The sequence below is a fragment of the Myotis nattereri genome (assembly GCF_964212035.1).
Source record: "Myotis nattereri genome assembly, chromosome: 17".
Lineage (NCBI taxonomy): Eukaryota > Metazoa > Chordata > Mammalia > Chiroptera > Vespertilionidae > Myotis > Myotis nattereri.
Window position 1 is genome coordinate 48,885,484 of NC_138092.1, and position 9,477 is coordinate 48,894,960.

Consider the following 9,477-nt stretch of genomic DNA (forward strand, 5'->3'; position numbering starts at 1 on the left):
AGCAAATCGGAGCCAAAAAGATTAGCCAGTAACAGTCCCCGTGTGGTAAAGAATGCTCCCCCCAGTCCCCATTTGAAAACTCAGCCCTTTTGTAGCATGGCTCTTAGATCGAAGAGTTCAAGGCCGTTTTTACAGCCAAGGTTTCCAGGAGACGGAGCGACTGTTATGGCTTTGTTCCCCCGTCGATGTCTGTGGGCAGGACCAGGGCACCGGCCACAGCCCAGGCCTCAGGGCGCGGCCGGCTCTGTCACACCGTGGCCCACGCAGGAAGCTGGCCCACGGCCCCCGCGGCCCCCGCGGCCCCCGCGGCCCCTTAGACCTGGCACCCCTGTGCTCTCCTGAGCTCCTCCTCTCTCCTAAAACGCTTGGCTCTTCAATGACTTTAAGGTATTTAGTAAAGTAACATCAGACTGGGGTCACACTTGTGTTTTACTTGTGTAAAAATGTAATTGCTAAAATTCTAAGTTTCTAAAAGTACTGATAGAGAAAATAAAGTCCAAGATCAGAATATGTCCGTGTACTGAATGTTTAAAGTCCCATTTCTTGACTTGACCGGAAAATCACGAACTTCAGAATATAATCAGCCTGAGCCTTCAGGCAACACACTGGACTGTAAGGTTGTCAAGGGTGGAAATGGTGAAGGAGTGATCATAACCACCGTCGTCGGAGTTGGTGGCCTAGTGGGTCCGGGCCACAGCTGCGGACTTGGATTCTCTGGTCCACGCGTCCCGTCATCTCCCAGCTGTGTGACTGTCGCCGCGGGCGCCTGGGAGGCGGAGGCCGAGGACCGTGCGGGAGGCTCGGTAAGGGGTGCTCTGGGCATCGGCCCCAGGGAGGAAAGGGAGGAAAGGAGCACTGAGCAGAAGTTGAGCTCAGCGACCCCATGAGACAGTCTGAGGTGACTGGGGGAGGCGTGCTGCCCTGCAGGAGGGCACGGCCCTCGGCGAGGCGCCCTGGCCACACTCCGGGCAGACAGGCAGTAAGTCCTTTCCCAGGGGGTTGGAAGGTCCCGTCCAGCTTCCACCACCGTGGCCTCAGAGCATTGCTTCACTCTGTTGACCCTCATTGTCTTCCTTTGTAAAATAAGCTTTTAAACAGGTCTGTATGGGGCCACAGGAGGGTTAGATCTAACAGCCTCTGCAGTCAGCACATTGCAGCTGCGGAGAGAAGAGGGAGGCTGATGCCTGCAGGGGGGGGGGGGGGGGGGGGGCTGCAGCTGGAAGGGGAGGGGGAGGAGCAGGGGTACCGGGAGGGTCCCGGCAGCTGTGCCTGTGCTCAGTGCGGGCGTGTCTGTTCCCCGTCAGGGAGCCGCGCTCCTAGTCACTGGGCAGGGCCTCCTCAATCGACACCCAAGTTCCCCGGAAAGGAAGGGACCTGAGGGCCTGGGGGGGGGGGGGGCACGAGGGGCCAATGAGGGAAAAGGGGGACATACGTAATACTTTCAACAAGAAACATTTTTTAAAAAAGGAAGGTATGGAGGAGAGGGGAAGCATTTTATTTTATTTTTTTCAAAATAAGGTGACACAAATTAAACCTACCACTTCTAGAAAACTAGCTGAAACGAGAAAAGGAGTTAAAGAAGAAGAACACTTTCTGTAAGGGACACGCTAGGGAAACACGTCAGTGGGAAGCCGGTTACCACTCAGACATAGTTGATAACCACATGGAGCCTTTCAGACGTAGCAGGGGCCAGGCGGGGGTCAATTCCATGTTCCCACCTTAGGAAGGTGAAGGGAACACACAAATACAGTAAATGAGCTGTGCGCCTGCCCAGGCCACCGAGCGCTACCTGCTGAGCCAGGGCACCTCCTTAGAGGAGCGAGGACCGCTCTCTGGGGTGTGTCTCCCGGCAACAGCCTGGGGGACCCCAGCCCGGTTCAGGGTGTGGCTTTCCTGACCCCCGGTGGTTTCCAGCCGAGTGTCACCAAGTGCTGGTACCCGTCACGGCCACTAGGGTGCGCTCTAAGCTCACCGTAAATGCCAGTTCCCGCCCCCTAAAATCTGCCAGAGCAGCGTGGATTCTATTAACTGAAAATTTTAAATGGAAACTTGTTCTTTAGAAACCAGACAGCAAGGCAGGCCGCACGGTTTAACGGCGCCCGAAAGGCAGGCGCGTTCGGGATCCTTGCTTTTGCTGGGTCAGTCCGGTGCCTCCCGGGAACGAGGCGCGGCTGCTGGACAATGGGGCCCTGCCCCCCCGGGACAGGCGGCCTTCGGGGACTGTGGTCAGTGGGAGAGGCCTGGGTCTGCCGGAGAGGGAGAGCCGACTGCGGCTTAGGAAGGAATTCACAGGCCCAGCGACCTCGCCGGCCACTGCGTGCAGCCCTGCGTGTCCGGGCGGCACCTGGACCGGCGGTGCGGGCCGCCAGAGTCCTCGCTGCCCAGGGTCCTCGCTGCCCAGGGTCCTCGCTGCCCAGGGTCCTGGCTGCCCAGGGTCCTGGCTGCCCAGGGTCCTCGCTGCCCAGAGTCCTTGCGGTGGGTGGACTCGCAGCAAAGAGAACCACCCAGCAGAGCGCTGCGCTAGAGCAGCGGTTTCCAACCCCTCATCTCAGGGCACACGCAGCTCATTACTAAAATTCCGCAGCACACCAAAAATATCGTACATTTTTGCTGACCTGACCAAAACCCCCCCCCCCCCCCCCAAAAACGGTGGGATTTTGATTTATTCACAACGGATGGCTATTGTGTTGGCCGTCATCATTATTTTAATTAGCCGTATATTTTTTAAAATGTATTTTTATTGATTTCAGAGATGAAGGGAGAGATAGAAACACCATTGATGAGAGAGAATCATTGATTGGCTGCCTCCTGCACAGCCCCTGCTGGGGCTCCAGCTTACAGCCCAGGCATGTGCCCTTGACCAGGATCAAACCTGGGGCCTTTCGGTCCGCAGGCTGATGCTTTATCCACTGAGCCACACCAGCTGGGGCTGCCATCATTTTTTTATTTGAGAGTCTAAGGGAAAACAGGTCAGTGGCCCCGAGTCAGGTATTGCATCTTTAAAAAATGCTTGCAGCTCACCATTGAAAATCGCCGCACTAGAGGATGTACATGGAGATGTGGGCCTAACTGACTTTCTGGGCATCTCCATGTGCGTGCATGAAGTTAGAGTGAAGCGTGAGGTGTGCATCCTGGTCTGAGCTGCTCTTCGCCCTGTGAATACCACGCTCAGAGCTGGGACGCAGCCTGTCTGCCCTGCAGGCTCCCGGCGGGCTGTAAGGGCCTTGCTCAGGAGACGGCCAGTGCTTGAGGGATGCAGGTGACACAGCCTTGGGTCGTTGAAAGCCATGCCTAAGACATCCGAACTCTTCCTGTTGCCAGAACCCAAGGCCAGCACAGGCTGTCTTTGTTGCCATTATTTTTCCAGAAACTTCACGGATATGGGCAGGAATCTCAGCATGGGTGGGGGGTGGGGGTATAGTGATTGCATTTAAAGAAAGTCTTATTTCCCTCTCTCAAAATGCAACTTCTTAGCGTGTATCTCCTTCTACGTCAGCAGCAGCGTGTGAAAAAATAATGTCTTCTTCCCAACATTTCCAGGTTTCAAGCTCTCTGTGTAATTGAATGAGGGACCAACCGAGGCGCAGGCACACGCATGTCGTCACGGTGACAGTGGATTTAGGAGTGACTTCCCTATCACCTTTGTATGCCCGACAGCACAACACATCAATGTGATTCCTTTGACATATGTGAGCAGTGAGATGGAGTTCAAAGAAAAAATGTTTCCAAGAACAAGTTTAAGGGCATTTGCTGTCTGACCACCATTAGAACAACCTCCTGAATTTCCCTTTCTTTGTGTCTTCAATAACATGCCCGTGTGTTTCCTGCACGCACTCTGGACGTTTCTCTTTAACTTTCAGTGTTTGTACGACGACTGCAGGCATCCCTAGGAAACAAGACTCTTTGGGAAGACTGCAGGGGCAGGAAGCGGAGGCCCCGATTGTGTGTGGCTCTGTCCTTCTATTGAAAGAAATGCAGGGGAACGCAGCTGGCAGGTTCTGAGGTGGCAGAGCTTTTGGAACGTTCCACGAACTCAAAAGGGCTCGAATGGCTGGTGAATGACAAGGGGAGCGTGTGATGCAGGAGGCTGAAGAGGCCAGCTCCAGTTTCTGGTCACCTGTGTGCAGTAAAAATGCACGTCCATGGCAACTCCAGCAGACCCCACCCTCCCCAAGACCCTAAGGCAGGGATGGCGAACCTTTTGAGCTCGGCGGGTCAGCATTTTGAAAAACCCTAACGTAACTCTGGTGCCGTGTCACATATAGAAATTTTTTGATATTTGCAACCATAGTAAAACAAAGACTTCTATGTTTGATATTTATTTTATATAGTTAAATGCCATTTAACAAAGAAAAATCAACCAAAAAATGAGTTTGCGTGTCACCTCTGTCACGCGTGTCATAGGTTCTCCATCACTGCCCTAAGGGCAGGAATGTGGAGGGTCAGTACTGCAGGCGGCTCCTTCCTCTCTTCAGGCTCCCCACTGGGACTGGGTAGTTATCGCCTTAGAACGGAGCGTGGGGGGCACTGACAGGCACGCACCTTCCCGTGTGCACAGAGCGTGGGGGGCACTGACAGGCACGCACCTTCCCGTGTGCACAGAGCGTGGGGGTCACTGACAGGCACGCACCTTCCCGTGTGCACAGAGCGTGGGGGGCACTGACAGGCACGCACCTTCCCGTGCAGAGCCGCCCGCGGCCCCATCAGCACCCATGCTCCCTGCTGCCCTCTGGGTCCGGTATGTTCCTGCCACAGGCGGTGCCCACACTCTGCGCTATTGCCGTCCTTTCAGCGCTCCTGTCCGTGCAGCACTGTGCCTGCCCCATGGCCATGAGCCCCAGGCCCAGAGCGGGTGTGCCCTCCCCCCGAGGGGAGCCGCAGAGCCCAGTCTCACGCGTAGGTTTGTTCAGTTTGGAAGTCAATTCTGAAATAGAAGTGCATGAAGGGGCAGGTGACCTTGGAAGGATCTGAGGAGCAGACGGGGCGGTGGCAGCACGGGGGGGTGGGGGGTGGGGGGTGGGGGGGTGGGGGGTGGGTGGGGGGGGCGCAGGAGGTGGTCACAGATTGCGAAACAGACAGTGGCCACGTCGCTGGCACCACGCCGCGTAGTCGGCGAGTAAAAGCATGTTGCGAGGCCATGTGCAGGTCTGAATTCTGTAATATTAAACACCAGCGGAGACCTTTGAACGTAAGTAGAGAAAAAACATGATATGGTTTCAGTGTTTCAAAAAGAACCCCCTGGCTAGCGCGGGAGGCTGTGCCGTAGCCGCCAAGCTGGAGTCAGGGACACCAGTGAACATACTATTACAGGGGCTCATGGAGAGAGTGGGCCATGTGGCCGGGGGTGTGGCGCGAGGAAGGGACCTGGAGAGATCAGGGGTCAGGAAGGCCGCCTCTGTCCTCCCGACCTCAGGGCACACGCTTAGTCGCGGGCCGCAGTGCTCTGTCTCCTCTACGAAGTGCACTCACTGACCCCATGACCCCTGAGCGCCCCTGAGCGCTCATGTCGGCCAGTCCCTCCCAGGCACCTGCACACTCCCGTCCCCACGCCCGCCACCAGGGGCTGCGTGGTGACCACGCACGTTTACTTCTGCATTTGTGTCTACCAGCTGCCTTAAATTTAAATTTAATTCCTAATAAGTGTGTTGGTAGCATAAGAAACAATGGAAAAGGGGAACAACGGGTCATTTCCAGGGGAAACAGGCAGATGGCAGGGAAAGGCTTGGTGAAAGCAGACAGGAGAGAGAGCAGTGCAGAACTGAACCCAGTGAGAACCGTGCTTTCTGTACAGACCCTCATGCCTCACGTCTCCATCTGCAGGAAGCAAAGCTCGGGACCCCATCAGGGTGCCGCCTAGCAAGACACCGGGGACGCTCAGGGGACGGCACCAAGGCAGGCCGGGAGCCTCAGCAGATGCTGGCGAGCGCGTCCCGTGTGCGTGCGTGAAGTTAGAGTGAAGCGTGAGGTGTGCGTCCTGGCCTGAGCTGCTCTCCGCCCTGCCTCCTCAGGGAGGTGGGCGCCATGGCCCTGTGGAGCTGGAGCGGTGCGCTGGGCGAGGAAGGAAGGACCAGGGACATTCACACTTGTCACTCGCAAAGGAGGGGCTGACTCCTGCTCCGCTCGCCCCTCTAAGCCACTTTTTAGGAGCAGATAAAGCCTGAGGCTTCTACTTCCTGCCAATCTTTCCCTCCTGGGCGGCCCTGTCCTCTCTGTCGTCTGGCCCACACGCCTGTTGCCTCGCCCCCGATGCTGCACCCTGTGGGCGGACCAGCAGTGGAAAAGCCAGACCACCCAGGACTCCCTGAGGGCGGCACAGTGGGTGCTCCATGTGTGCTAATGAATCAACGCAGGAATAGGCCACCTGCTGGATCTTTCCAACTGAGAGATGTCTCTGTAAACGTTAGTGATGTTACAGCCATCCTATACTGTGAGAGACTGAATGTGTTCCCCCAAATGTCATATGTAGAAGCCCAAACCCCCAGTGCATTTGGCAGTGGGGTCTCTAAAGAAGTAACTTAGGGTCAGTGAGGTCATAGGGTGGGGCCTCAATCCAAGAGGACTGATGCCTGAGGAGCCTGCTCTGGCACAGGCCCGGGAGAGGCCGTGGCACAGGGAGGCAGTGGCACCAAAGGGAGGGTCCTCCCGCACACCAGGCCTGCCGGCACCTGGCTCTGGGACCCCCGCCTCCAGAGCCCGCTGAAGCAGCGTCCGCTGTGCGAGCCCGAGGCTGGGTTTGCTGCAGTGGCCTGAGCAGGCGGATGCACGCACAGAACAGCAGATCATTAGCTCTCCTCTCTCATGTCTAGTTGCCACGGAGCCTCAGAGGGAAGCGGCTGCTGGCATGCCAACAGGAGCTGCTCTGCCTTCAAGAAAAACCTTCCTCCTGTAATGGTTTCTTTGCTAACCAGATACACACCACCGTCACAGGAAGACATGCCTTCCCCAACCCTGCTTAAGTCTACATTCCACACGGAGAGGCTATTGTGCTGGCACAGCTAACAAAACACAAGCCTACAGGGCTTAACAAGAGGCTGGTCTCCCGGACTGTCCTTTCTCCATCGCCGGTCACACGGTCACACCTGTTTGCCAGGTGGCTTCCACAGGGCCCTGGCCAACACCGAGATCAAAGCAAGAGCGGGGAGGCTCCCAGCAGCGTGCCTACCTTCCTACCGGAAAAGCAAGCCATTCCAGAACCTTCCTGCAGACCTCCTTTGTCTCATTGGCCATGCTGACATCACAGGCTCAACTCTGGTTGCGAGAAAAGTACAGTCCACCTTGAACAACACACGGGTCCACTTACACGCCAGATTTTGCAAATAGCGGGCCCTTCCTAGCCATGTGTTTCGCATCTGCAGATTCAACTAACCGCGGGTGAAAACAGTGTTTTCTATCCAACCTTGCGAATCTGGTTACAAATGCGGAAATACTTAGATTCTCGGTTGTTTGAATCCGTGTACGGGAAGGGCTGGCTGCAGACTCCAGCGCTATATGTGCTTCTGACAGACAGGGTTCATGCCCCTGCGCCACACTGTTCCAGGGCCAGCTGTCCTTAGTTCCTGCCCTTCCCATTTCAGGGCGATGCGAACCTCTGCTGGGTTGGTTCGTCCTCGAGTGGTGTTTGCTGTGCAGGATCTGGAGGCCGGGGCCAGCAGGTGAGCGAATTCTAGAGGCTCCCCCAGGTATGGCCTTGGTCACCCCAGGTGTGCTTACACTCCATACTTTAGCAAAGGACTCGAGCCCCCATGTAAAGGTAGCACTGATAGCTCTTAGACTGCACTTCACCTGAGGGAAAGTCAACCTGTCCTCGCCTGTCTGTCACAGTAGAGACCCTAATACATGGGCTCACCGCCTAATACATGGGATGGCCTGTTTGGTGGTTTGCCGTGTGTGTGGACGGCAGTCCTTTTGTCAGCTTGCCAGTGGCAGTGGGGTCTGCTCCAATGTGAGGCTACAGTTAAAAGCATCACGTTCATCAATACTGTGCCCTGGCCAAGAGCCTGCCGAGCAGCCGAGCCAGCACTGCCAAGTCTGCGTTCCGCAGGCCGCTCTGAAAGGCGCCTCTCAAGCAGCCATCAGTTCTGGGCGGGTATTGGCACCGGGGTGGTGTCATGTGTGCCAGGACAGGCTGTGACAAGTTCCTACCTCACGTCGTCTGAAACACTCAAATCTGGGCTTTGTCAGAACACAAATACGTACATTGTAGCAGAGCTTACCCAGGGACGAGTCTGGAGGTAAGAAAATAAGGTAGGAAAATGCAGTCCCGTCTGCGCACAAGGCCGACTCACAAGGCTTCGGGTAACGAGCCGGTGTGGCTCAGAACCGCCCCAGAGCCCCAGGAGGGAGGGGACAGCCACAGTCCTAAGATTAAAAAGAATTGTCCATTGCTCAAGGTTTAAGCAGAGCTGAGACAAGGACTTTCCCAGGCAACACAGCCTTAGCCTCTAGGCCACGCCCTGGAGACACAGCTCGATGCCGCCCTTGCCAGGGGAAGCCGACTGTGTGCAGGAGGGGACGCAGACAGGCAGCTGCGTGGTCAGTGTCACTTGTGATGCTCTGAGAAAAGCTCCTGAGGACAAGTTAATTTTGCCTATTTCCTACTCATTTCCAAATCCCTCTATTCTTCTAAGTTACAAGGTCCAAATCCTTCCTAGACTAAGGCCACTGTTCACTACATTGCGGACAGTTGAAGCAGACTATGAAGATGGTTTATCTGAGGAACATGGCTCGCTAGATAAATGTGCTTAACATGGCGAATGTCAGCATGGCAGACGGATGAGTTTAAAAGGCTATGTTTCATCGTGGTACTACCTATAGTCAAGTGACTTTTTCAAAGGTTAAAAGATTACCCCCGGAAGAGTTTCCTGTTTCAGTTTTGTTCAGCCTTTTATTAATGTTGGGGGCATTTGAAGTGCCTCCCACCTTTTCAGAAAGACTTGCTATAACTGGAAAACGCACTCCCATCGTGGGAAGCAGCCGCTGGCGACCATCAAGCTCACACGATGGGCAGGGGCAGAGGCCACGGAGGCCGAGGGGAGGGCATCAACATCGGACACGGCTTCTGTTGCACTGAGAAATAATTTATTAAACACACACAACACTGGGAACCAAATGCATTATAAAAGTAAAAAGTAAATTCTATAAAATGATAGTGGCTGACCTAATTCGTAAGAGCTTTTCTTCACTCACCCCAAACTTTAATAACATCTTCCGAAAGGCCGGATTGTGGAAGTGTGTGGTTCACTTTAAACAGATGTGTAGTGTTATAATATCTGGAATTTAGTGTAGATCATTGTTTCGTTAGACTAAAAAATCATATTAATTTAAACGACTGCTCTTTTTAAACCCTTTTTAAGCCTGGGAAAATGAGAGACGAGTGGAGCAGGTGTCGGCCTCTGCCCCAGGACAGAGCACATCTCCGGCAGTCTGCGGAAAGCAGTCTGGGACAGAGCACTCCGGCGGCATTTTGACACAGACTTT